Here is a 12,125-nt window from a genome sequence, read left to right on the forward strand (position 1 = left end):
GATGGTAATTTAAAATGACAAAATTAAAACTAACCTGCAAACAAAAATAAAGAAAATAGCAGCAAACAAAAGGGAAAAGAAAGAAAATAAGAGAAAACAAAAATAAAACAAAACAAATAAAGAAAAATATACCTGTGTGGTGCGGTCAAAGTTGATAGACCGGATATAAAACGTCTTCCACTTTCGGAACTTGTTTATCAATTAATATTTTAAGGCGTTGACCATTTAGTTTAAAAATCTGACCATTCTTAGGATGTAACGCCCGTCCTTGTGGTGGGTCCTTTTTCATATCGATTTTGATAAAAAAAAAACCGACAGGAATTACGATTCCTTTTCAATTTCTTTTCCATACATACCAGGATACAAAAGACTCTATGTCATATATAAAATCTCATTTTTTTCTTGATTAAAACTTTCAGCGGAAAACATTACATACATAATTAAAGCTTTTAATATGAAACATCTTGCCTAGGCCATCGTGCTCCTTCCCTTGGGTTGTGCCTGTCCTGACCTGTCATGCTCATGTTGTGCCTGGGAGGGCACACATAAAAAACTAAAATGAGTCGATGACTCGTAAGCACTACTCCATACAGTCAAAATATAATAACATAGTTTTTCAGTCATGCAGTTATCATTCCATACATACATATCTTACGTAGCATGCATACGTCTTTCTTTTCGTTTGAAAACGTTTCGAGGTGGGGTTTTTATTTAAAACATGATTTCTTCTTTAAAACAGTTCCCCACGCATCGCTGCCTTCGTTACTTAAAGAATCTTTTCATGCATTTATATTTCTACGTACATTCGTGCATACATACGTTCATTAGATCATCTTTTCTTACTTACGTACATTCATGCATTCGGTCCATTCATACATACATATCTTGCATTCATTCTTCACATGCATTCGTTCATTCTTATCACTTTCATGTGGCCATTGCACACTGTTATGCCCCGTGCGCTGGGGTTAGTGGTCTTTTGGACCTGATTCCGCCCGTGGCCGCGGGTTGGGAATCCATTCAGTCAGGGTGTAGCACTGGGTGCACTACCAGTACTACTTACCCGGCATTGCAATCTGCCCATTTCTTTGATATCATTTCCAGTCCAGTCCATGTGGCCATTACGTATTTTCATACATCATACATTCAATCCGTTCATTTCTTTACAGTCCTTTCCTTTTCATTCGTATCGTTTAAAGCATAATTTTCTTTACTTTCATAAAAGTTGCTTTAAGAGAAGTTTCCTTAAGAGGAAAATGATTTTCTTTCTTTTCCATTAAAATTATTTTAGAAAGAGTTATTTTATTTTAGAAAAGATATTTTTCTTTCTTTGTCAAACCTTACAATCCTTAACAGTTCTAACATCCTTTAAAGCTTCATTTCGTTTCCTTTCATAAATATACATACAATACGTACTACTTATAGCATCCATTCACATGCATACACGTACATAATTTGGGTGCATAAAAAGGGGCTGCCAAGGAAGGCCGCTACGTACTTATACTTGAAAACTTACGTTTTATTTTCCTTTTTACAGAAAAGCTTTCGTCTTATTCTTCATTTTTATAGAGAAAACTCTAGAAGAGTATGAACGTAACACTTACCTGGACTTCATGCCATACTCAATTCATGCAGTCCATTCATGTGCGTGTTAGATGGCAACCTACATGCATACACATAACTTTATGTCATCATCTATCTAATGCATAAGTAACTATTCTAGAAAATAGAACTATGCCTCACTTGAAACATTCTCTATCCATCCCTGGACTCTTACGTACTATTTACTATGCTAAAACCTTCGGGATCTTATTCCTTAAAGTGAACTTCTGTGATTCACCTTAGGGTTAAGACACTAAGACCTCCGTCTCGTTCTTCTATTTACACAATCCAACGCATGATTCTGACATATAGAGCCATGCGTCCCAACCTTAAACTATATACTCTTCACTACTTTCACGTATCCTAGCCCACGCTACATCCTTATTTCCATCCATTCAGGCTACATGAAGTCAGCCAATTCTCTGGCTAAAATACCATGTAACCATGATCAGGACAGATTACTCATTACATATGATAAATCTGTCTGATACACTTGTCTTGCCAGAGACACATGTATCTTATCCCCTTTTATCACCTAAGAGCAACTGATAATTCCAATAAACGCCTGCTTGTATAAACAAGCTCCAAACTCCAATACCAACTTATTAAGACCCGGTCGATAGGACATTTCCTACTTCCCGGCTCTTTATAAGTTCATCTCAACACTTAATGGGAGAGGATTGCATCCATAAATGCACCTCTGTCACGTCACGTAATTCGAGATAAATCCCGAGTCACATCACGATACCCATCATGCTTCCGCTGCACGCTCTGATACTTCTCCATCACTTTCTTATACTGTTAGTCACAAGTCAGTCTCAAGGCAATACCCGTTACCTTGGACTGCAGGACACATCACTACTGCTTCGGGACACTGTTACACAGTTCCCGCCACTTGACAAGAGGACTGCATCCACAAATGTGCCTCTGTCACATTATGCAGCTCAAGACAGAATCTCGAGTTACAATACGGGGCCCATTGTGCTTCTGTTGCACTCTCTGATACCTTTTCACCACTTCCATATACCTTTAGCCATAGTCAACCACAAGGTAAATCTCGTCACCCCGGACTACAGGCTATGTCACCATTGTTTCGGGATACTGTTACACAATTCCCGACACTAGACCATACACTCCACACTTCTCTGCTACGTCATCCAACCTTTCGTGACACGCCATCCAGTGTATCACGACCTTGTATAGAGTACACTCACGTGAACTCTCTTCCATCCACACTGTGACAACATCACTACGATACACGCCTCACGGTGCATCGCTACACGACATGGTGCGTACTCCTTTCGTTACAACACTCATCATCACGATGCACATCACACGATGCATCGCCATACAACACGGAGTACACTCCACGTGCACTCCCTTTCTTCTACGCCACACATCACTACAGCACACGTCACACGACGCGTCGCTGCATTACACAGAGTACGCTTAACGTGTACTCTCTTCACACTACACGCCGTATCACATCTGTGGCATCCATCTCACGCCCATACTTCACAACATAGTCCACAATGCTACACAATCAAGCCCAACACTTCACAACTACACTTCGCTTCACAACTACGCAGCGAACTCCACAAATACTAAGTACACAGTCTACGATCCAACCAATCAACTACTTTAAACATAAATAACTAGAGATAGAGGGTTATACCATCGACGGGCTAACCCGTGCGTCGCTCGCTACTCGTCACGGTTAAGCGTCGGAGGAGCGTACGTGGCGGTAACACCGCGTACGGTGGCTGTCCACCACATAAAGTGGTAGTTTGAGCTTGGGAAAAGCTAGGCGTGGCCTTGGAAGGCTCATGGTGGCCTCGTGGTGGTCAAGGGTGGCAGAGCACGGCGGCATCATGCCGTGAACAGTAAATCCGAAAGCTAGGAGTTTGCTTGAGGTGGATGAAAGCCATAGAACTTCATGGAAAGCTAGGGAAAGGTAGATGAAGATGTGGTGGAGCTGTGGTGGCAAGGTGGTGGCCATACGGTGGCTCACGGCGGCGGATCGGCCGTTTGAAGTCATTTTCGGCCTTGGAGAGTGAGGGAGAGTGAGAGCTACACATAGCTCCATTGGCCATGGAATTTCTTGGGGAAGTTCGTGGTGATGAGAGGAACAAGGTGGTGGTGGTAAAACACCATGGGTGGCCGTGTACGGTGGTGCACGGCGGTGCAACCGAACGTGTGTGTGTGAAGACCCATCGGAGAAAGAGTGAGAGTTAGGGAGAAAGAAGGACATGGGGAGGAAGCCCTTGACATGGTGGTTCCATTGGTGGTGCTTGGTGGCTGTTTCAACAGTGTATGGTGGTCCAAAGAGGTGAAAAAGGGTTGAAGACCCATTTCTTTGAAGGGAGATAGAGAGAGACTCGGTGGCCGGTAAAGCACACCACCGGTGCAGTGGAGGTCGCCGGTGAGGGAGGATCACGCCGGTGTGGGAGGTGAGGCACGGCGGCCGGAGGTGGCGCCGGCTGGAAGCTTGGACCGAACGGGCATGGAGGAAGGCTCACGTCGGGCACGAAGAGAAGGAGAGGAAAGAGAAAAGAGAAAGAAAAAAAAGGGAAAAGGATAGGGGCCTGGGTATTTAATCTCAGTCCTACACTTCGGGATCCTCAAAAGGATCTAACGATGAGTTTAAAACACTGATTTGAAAACGCGTAAGTATTTTATTAAAAATAAACACTTAGATAAAACACTGAGAGGAATTAAGATAGAATATTATTTTATAAACTAAGGTTTATAAAATAATATTTTCTTCATCATTATATAAAATGATAAAGTATCATTAATTAATCAAAGTGCATAAAATCATTTAAACAAAACACTGAGAGGAATTAAGATAGAATATTATTTTATAAACTAAAGTTTATAAAATAATATTTCTTCATCATTATCTAAATTGATAATGTATCATTAATCACTCAAAGAGGATAAAACCATTTAATTTAAATAAGAGTTTTCAACGTAAAGTTAAACCTCTTAATATTTTAAAACAACTAAAATATCTAATATAAGATATTATCCACAATTATAATATTTTCAGAGCTCATTAAAATATTATAATTGTGCTACATTAAAACAAGCTTATCTAATAATACTGAAAAATATCTTCTATAGATATTTTCTGAAAATATCTTCTATAGATATTTTCTGAAAATATCTTCTATAGATATTTTCTGAAAATATCTTTCATAGATATTTTCTATAGATATCTTCCATAGATATTTTTTATAGATATTTTCATAATATTAAAATATCCATAAACTTTAAAATATCTATCTTACTTTGAAATTTGCATAATAACTTTTAGAACATGCCATCGAGATACAACACGTAGGATAAGATTCAACATGTAGATCAAGGCTAGTCAGATAGACTGACTCTCGACACGTAGAGCAAGGCTCAGCACATACACCGAAGTTTGACACGTGGATCAAGGCTCGTACGTAAAGAAGAAGAAAGAAGGAGCGGATATTACATAGGATCCTCTATTTCTACTGCCCCATTTGCAAAAACATTCTTCAATACAAAAGGGCCAGTCCACCTAGACCAAAGTTTTCCTAAGTGTTTATGGAGTCTAGAATCATATAAGAATACTAGATCATTAGGCTTAAACGTTTTTCTTAAAATATTTTGATCATGAAACACTTTCATTTTAGTCTTATAGATTTTAGAGTTCTCATAAGCATTATTTCTCAACTCTTCCAATTCGGTCAACTAAAATTTTCTAAGCTTACCTGCTTCTTCCATGTAAAAATTGAAATGCTTGATGGTCCAATAAGCTCGATACTCGAGTTCCACATGTAATTGGCAAGACTTTCCAAAAACAAGCTTATGAGGTGACATGCTTAAGAGAGTTTTGAAAGCTGTACGGTATGCCCAAATCGCATCAACTAGTCTTAAAGACTAGTCTTTGCGATCCGGGTTGACCATTTTTCTAAAATTTGCTTAATTTCTCTGTTTGCAAGTTCTACTTATCCACTTGTCTGTGGGTGGTGGGCAGTAGAGATCTTATGTAGTACCACATATTTTTTCATCAAAACCTCAAAAGAACGGTTGCAAAAATGTGTACGCCGGCTACTAATGATAGCACGTGGTGTACCAAATTGAGATAACGCATTTTCTTTGAGAAATTTAATTACCGTCCTATTATCGTTGCTCCTGCAAGTTCCTGCCTTTACCCATTTTGACACATAATCTACTGCTACACCAATATATTGATATCCAAAAGGAGGAAATGGTCCCATAAAATTAATACTCCAACAATCAAAAATTTCAATCACTAAAATTGGGTTTAAGGGCATCATATTATGACGGGATATAACTCCTGCCTCTACCCATTTTGACATATAATCTACTGTCACAACAATATATTGATATCCAAAAGGAGGAAATGGTCCCATAAAATTAATGCCTCAACAATAAAAAATTTCAATCACTAAAATTGGGTTTAAGGGCATCATATTATGCCGGGACATAACTCCTAACTTTTGACACTTTTTACATGAGCGACAATAGATGTTTACAAATTTAAATAAGGTGGGTTAATAAAATCCATACTGCAGAATTTTTGCAGGGGTTTTCTTTATTAAAAAGTGGCCCACAAGTTTGGAGGTGACAAAATTTCAAGATACTAGCAATCTCTTCATCAGGGATGCAACACTTTAAAATTTGATCAGGGCAGTATTTGGAAAGTGAAGGGTCATCCCAATAGAAATTACGTACATTAGTCATGAACTTCCTCTTGTCCTGAGTGCTCCAATCCACTGGTATCTCACCTGCAGCCAAATAATTCACAATATGAGCAAACCATGATAGAGAAGTAATAGAAAGTAAATGCTCATTGGGAAAATCATCCCTGATTGACAAGTGGTTAGAGGTGTCCTCAAATGCGAGCCTCAAAAGATGGTTAGTCACCACGTTTTTCACTCATTTCTTGTCTTTGATGGTGATGTCAAATTCCTACAAAAGTAAAATCCACCGTATTAGTCGAGTCTTAGTATCCTTCTTTGTAAGAAGGCACTTAAGGGCTACATGATCTGTGAAAATAATAATAAGAGAACCAATCAAGTAAGCACGAAACTTATCCAAAGCAAACACTATAGTTAGCAACTTTTTTTAGTGGTGGAGTAATTCATCTGAACACTATTGAGAGTTCTACTAGCATAGTAAATGACATAAGGCTTCCACTCCCTTCGTTGTCCAAGAATAGCACCTAGAGTAAAATTACTAGTATCACACATGATCTCAAAAGGTAAAATCCAATTAAGTGGCTGCATTATGGGTGCTGAGGTAAGCTTGCCAATTAGCGTTTTAAAAGCCTATTGACAAGCTTGTGTCCACTCAAATGGGGCATGTTTAGCTAGGAGGTCACATAGTGGTCTATATATGATGGAAAAATTATGTATGAACCTCCTATAAAAGCTGGCATGACTAAGAAAGGATCTCACATCCTTTACTGTCCTAGGTGTAGGCAACTTAGAAATTAATTCATCTTTAGATTGATCAACCTCTATCTCCCTAGAAGAAATAATATGCTCTAAGACAATACCTGAAGGTATCATAAAGTGACATTTTTCCCAATTCAAAACCAATTCCTTCTCCTCACAACGAGTTAACACTCTCTCTAAATTCAATAAGCATGCGTCAAAAGAAGATACAAAAATAGTTAAGTCATCCATAAAATCTTCCATGTAATTTTCAACCTTGTTACTAAAAATGCTCATCATGCAATGTTGAAAAGTAGCAAGTGCATTACACAATCCAAATGACATTCTACGAAAAGCATAAGTAAAAAGGACAAGTGAAAGTGATTTTATCATGGTCTTTTAATGCAATTTCGATTTGATAATAACCATCATAACCATCCAAAAAATAATAGAAAGGATGACCAGCCACACGCTCAAGAATTTGATCAATAAAAGGGAAAAGAAAATGGTCTTTTCAGGTGGCAGCATTCAATTTTCTATAATCAACGCACATCCACCACCCATTTACAAGTTTTGTAGGGACTAACTCTCCCAGATCATTCTTCACCACAACAACACCTGACTTTTTAGGAACAACCTGTGTAAGATTTACCCATTTACTATCAACAACAGGATATATGATTCCTACATCTAATAGTTTCAACACTTCATTCTTCACTGCTTCTTTCATAGTGGGATTAAGCCCACGCTAGGGGTCTTTACGAGGGCTAGTTCCTTCCTTCAAATTAATTTTATGAGAATAGACTAGGGGACTAATACTTTTTATATCAACAATGCTCCAACTTAAGGCTGACTTATGCTCACTTAGGGTCCGAATTAATTTCTCACCTTGAGACTTAGACAATTTAGATGAGATAATAACAGGAAAAGTATTATCTGGACCAAGAAATCATGCTTTAATCCCTTAGGCAGAGGTTTCAATTCAACTTTGGGTGCTTCCACACTTGAAGGAATTTGTTTTCTTTTTTTTTTTTTTTTTACTTTTGTCAGGCAGCTCCTCAAACTTCGGTTACCATGCCCGAGTACCATAATCATGAGTTCTATAAAAAATAGCTCAAATATAAACTATATTAGATGGATCACTAATAAAATCAAACTCAGAATTAACAAGAAAATACTCAAGGGGATCAAAATCATGAGCTAAAGAAACTTCCATATCCATGAGTGAATTAATCATGTATGTCTGGTGGCTTTCGTCATCATCTTTTGGCTGTTTTGCAATATGGAAGATATTCACCTTGAGAGTCATGTTTTCAAAAGACTACTTCATGAGTCCATTCCTGCAATTAATAAGAGCATTAGCAGTGGCAAGGAAAGGCCTACCTAAAATCAAATGAATTTTTGAAGTAGTATCAACAACAAAGCTAGTGTTAAGGATTAGGAAATCAACAGGATAATAAAATTTATCAATTTGAATTAGAACATCCCCTACCACACCGTGGGGTACTTTGACTGAACGGTTAGCCAATTATAATACCACAGTGGTTGGTTTGATTTCTCCCAACCCCAACTGCAAATAAATAGAATATGGTATTAGATTCATGCTAGCTCTTAAATCTAGCAAAGCTTGCCCAAGCTCATGATTTCCAATGCTTCATGCAATGGTTGGACAACTAGGATCCTTGTACCTAGGAGGAATCCGCTGCTCAATTAGAGCACTAACTTGCTCTGTTAGGAACACTGTCTTCTTCACATGGTGCTTCCTCTTAACTGTACACAAATCTTTAATAACTTTTGCATAAGTAGGAACTTATTTAATAACATGCAAAAGAGGACGGTTGATTTTTACCTACTTGAGTTTCTCCAAGATTTCATTGTTAGGATCCAAAGTTTGCTTATTCAGTTTTAAAGCTTGAAGAAATGTGACTCGTGGTCGAATGTACTTCCAAGTGTAGAAGTGTCAAGTTGTATCAAGGATAAGTCCAGGATCGTATTCCACAGGGACAATGGGTTATCAAAGCGTATAAGAGATTTGTGAGTAACAAATAAATCAAGTATGAGAGATGAAAATAAAATTCAAATGCAATGCAAGAAGATAATTGAAGTTGAAATTAGAGTTTCTAAAACAAACAAATTAACGAACACTTGGGTTAGGTATGAGACTCTCTTTATTTTGGATTCTAGATAATTTTCTCGATTAACAATCCAATCAAGGCATTGCTAATCGGAAGATACAAATTTAAGCTCAAGTTTTGCAATATTTTCCTAATAGATTCTCTACTTTACTAGTCAAACACACATTAACAAACAACTGAGAGAGGCCTTGATAGTTTTCAAGCTTTTGTTGTGCCTTACGTCAACAATAAAACAAGAGCAAGAGCCACAATCTATTTTCAATTCAAATCCAACTAGTAATATAGAGTGATCATCATTTATCGACAAAATATTGCACTATACTAGAGTCCAAAACAAATCAAGCTTCATTCCACAACCCAAGCTTCAAAAATTAGCTACGCATGATAATTCTAACAACAAAGATTAATCTAAGTTGAACCATGATAAAATCTAAGAGAAAATTTCCAAACGAAATAAATCCTAGAGAAGCTGCATGCAGGACAACTAAAGTAAAATGAAAACTGAAAATGTAGAGCTTGAGCTTCGTCCATCCGTAAACGTCCAAACTAAGAGCAGAAAAAAAAAATAAATGAAAAATGAGAGTGCGAACGAGCTTCCGTCTACTCGCCCCTGGACTAAAACATAAAATAAAATAGGAAGTAAAACTGAAAGTAAGAACCAGAAAATAAATTCCAGCCGCCTACTATCTAAAAGCAAAGCAAGAATGGAATAAAATCAACACCAGCCGCCCCAAAGTTCTAAACAAAAAGTAAAGAAAATAAAATTCAACTACTCTACTGCTGCTCCTAGAACCGAAAATGAAAAGAGGAAGAATAATAATTCCAAAAACAGCCGCCTTGCATCTAAACTAAAAGAAAAGAAATAAAATTCCTAAGAACAAAACTAAGAACTACCCTCCTCCAGGTTTGAACAAAAAGCAAGAAAAAAAACTTCAAAACTAAGCTACTGCTGTAGCTGAATGAAAATGAAAGAAACAATGAAAACAAAGCTTAGCTACTAAATCAAAAGAAAAGAAAATAAAATAAAACTCAAAGCTCAAAACAAGCTGCTGCTGCCGCTAGCTTCTAAACTCCAAGAAAATAAGTAAAAACTCCCCCATATGTTGCTGCCTCTAGCTAAATAAATACTGATCTCCTGCTGCTGCTGCACGTCCGAGTGTTCCCAGGTGTAGAACTAAAAAGCACTCCAGCATGTTCTTCTTTGAGTGAAGTCCAGCTCTGTCAAAGTTGAGGGTCAACAGCTTTATTCTTCTACTAATCTGCTGCACGTCCGAGTGCTTCCATGTGATCTCCTGCAATGTGCCTAGTGCTAGGTCTGTAACGCAATTCACATGCCAAAAGCTGAAACCAAATAATCCTCTGCTGCCTCCCATCCGAAAAAGAAAGAAAGAATTAAATCTGCTGCTGCTTTCCAACGAAATCCAGCATGATGCATGAGCTACGTTTCCTTGTTGCATGTGTGAGTCCGAATGAGTGTTCTGCAACATGCAGGTTGTGTGCTGTCCGAATGCTTTGCTGGTTTTGCATGTGTATTGCATGTTGGTCTGCATGTGTGCATGTGTTCCTGCATGCGTGAATGGTGTGAGTGCTGTCCGAATGATGCTGTCTTTGCACTTTTCTGCATGTGTGAGTCTTCTGCAACGTGCAGGTTGTGTGCTGTTCGAATGCTTTGCTGGTTTTGCATGTGTATTGCATGTTGGTCTGCATGTGTGCGTTGCATGTGTGAGTCCTCTTCTCTTGCTGTAGTAGCTCCCTCCATACGTATCTGTCAATGTCTTCCAAGCTTTTCTGGCAGTCGTAATGTTCTTAATATCCGAAAATGGCTATGGGCCGCATGAAATCTGGATCACATGTAATGCCATGAAGTTCTCCCGTCCTTTTCCTGGAAAGGGTTCGTCTGTTTGTTGAAAGTCTTGCCAAAGATCTTGAGACAGCAAGTACATTTTCACCCGAACCTTCCATTCCTCATATTTATTTTGGTCATGAAGCAGTATTGCTTAAGGAACAAACGCAGCACTAAAGGCGGTTGATGATATAGCACCATATGTAGTAATGGTGATGATATCCCTACATGCAATGTACGTATTGTATTATTGTGAAGGAAGATCAATCTTTTGCCAAGTACTAAATTTAAAAGTGAAAATAAATTAATTACTTATAATTTCTAGCAACCTAGCATAAATAAAACTACGCACAAAATCAGTATCATGCTTTTATGTGAGAGGAGGTGCAGTAATGATCTTACTATTTGGCCAGAGGAAGAGAGAAAATAACAAAATATATAATGAGCAATTAATGGCCAGAGGAACATGCATGCAGATTAGTAGCTAGAAAACACTTCGATTCACTTCCATGAACAACTTAGATCAGTGGTTCCGTCTACATGGCCACGAACTAATTCACTTCCACACACTTTGCGGCAGACTTCCAGACTTCAATATTAGAATTTGATGCATAATTAAGTGTTCAATCTTTATTTGATAAAATAAATCACTCATTTAAACAACTTAATTATGCAATTCTAACCCTTTATCAAAATGGTACCTTAACTGGGCTCTTTATTACCTCAGCTTCTTTGGGCAGCTCGGCACCACTATTGCTTTGATCCTCTTTCACATCCTTTGATTTGTTCATTGTTGGGATGTGTAATGACTTACCACTTCGTGTCACAATGGCATTCCTATCCTTCAAATTTTCTTGTACCATATGTTGACCTTGGGGTGTGGATTGAGCTTGAGAAGGGAACTTGCCATGCTCATTCACACTCAAGTGGCTTATCATCTTGGATATACGGCTCTTTTATCTCTTTTTTTTTTTCTTCAACAACCTACATAATCAAATATTTAAACTTTTGATTAGTTTTACTCCTCAATAAAAGTATGTAAAGTATCTTCTAAGGGGCTCTTAGAAGAAGATGATGCATGATACGGTGCAAGATAAGCTCTAGGTG

This window comes from Carya illinoinensis, chromosome 7 (genome assembly GCF_018687715.1).
Source record: "Carya illinoinensis cultivar Pawnee chromosome 7, C.illinoinensisPawnee_v1, whole genome shotgun sequence".
Taxonomy (NCBI): Eukaryota; Viridiplantae; Streptophyta; class Magnoliopsida; order Fagales; family Juglandaceae; genus Carya; species Carya illinoinensis.